Source organism: Elephantulus edwardii, unplaced genomic scaffold (assembly GCF_000299155.1).
Source record: "Elephantulus edwardii isolate Elephantulus edwardi_28Jun2011 unplaced genomic scaffold, EleEdw1.0 scaffold01374, whole genome shotgun sequence".
In the NCBI taxonomy this organism is placed as follows: Eukaryota; Metazoa; Chordata; class Mammalia; order Macroscelidea; family Macroscelididae; genus Elephantulus; species Elephantulus edwardii.
The window spans coordinates 3,325-4,497 of NW_006401124.1; the positions used below are offsets into that span (position 1 = coordinate 3,325).

At 43.4% G+C, this 1,173-nt stretch overlaps 1 pseudogene; it reads right to left on the bottom strand.

The window, feature by feature from the left end:
• The window catches only part of LOC102869878, a 2,033-nt pseudogene extending 1,388 nt beyond the window's left edge, over positions 1-645 (bottom strand).
• Between the last annotated feature and the right edge of the window lie 528 nt (positions 646-1,173).

Consider the following 1,173-nt stretch of genomic DNA (forward strand, 5'->3'; position numbering starts at 1 on the left):
AGCCAAGCAAACTAAAGCTGTGAACAATCTCAATCTCTTCACCATCCATCCTGATGCTGCCAATTGGTCCAGTGGTGAGAATCTTTGTCTTCTTGATACTGAGCCTTAGTCCATATTGAAGGCTGCAGTCCTTGACCCTCTGCAGCAAGGGCTTCAGATCCTCCTCAGTTTCAGCAAGCAGGGTTGTGTCATCTGCATAACCCAGATTGTTGATAGATCTTCCACCAATCTTGACTCCACATTTCTCCTCATAGAGCCCAGCCTCCCGGATAATCTGTTCTGCATATAGGTTGAAAAGGTATGGAGATAGGACACATCCCTGGCATATGCCCTTCCCAATTTTGAACCATGTAGTGTTCCCTTGCTCTGTTCTGAGGACTGCCTCCTCGTCCAAGTATAGGTTTCGCATACACACTTATGAACCCTACTAGTTTTTTTTATTTGAAGACACTCTGACTCCACAGTGCCACTGAGGGAGCCAACTGGGGGACACAGAGCCCACAGCAAGAATTCAGGTGAATAGTTGCACCAGAACATATTGTCATCATCTTCTACATAATTCTCATTTAGCAGAGTGTATAACTCCTTCAACACTTCAGCATTACTCAAATCTAAAGTGTTCCACATAAAACCCTGTGGCAAAGAGTATGGTTCTGAAAGACCCCAAATTAGGGCTTTACCCAGACCAGGTGCGACCCCGAGCAACTCACACCAGATCCACTTTTATTGACGAAGCTTCGGGACGACTTGTATCTCACACAGGAGACAGGGAAGTCGACCCCGAGCCCCAAAAAGCAAGGGAATTTATACTAGGTCTAGGGGTTCTTCGGTGTGGAATTAGCTCATTGGCTCTTTGGAAAAGGAGAAGTTCAATTTTAGGTCAGTTACCTGCTGCTGACATTAGTTAAAATATGGTTTTTGCCAGTAATTGTTTTTTCAGTTTGTGGTCAGCTAGTTCCTGGAACACAAACATTCACACAAGATCAAAGGTATAGGTTCTTACAATACAGATCAAAGGTATGGGTTCTTACAATACTTAGGTTTGGGGACATTATTTTTTTAAAAAATTTTCCTTTCATTCCCCACTTCTTTTAGTACAAGGTGCTAATCATAGAACCAAGAATCCCTGGAGGCAGTCTCATTACAGTCCGGCTCTCTCATATTTTGATATTG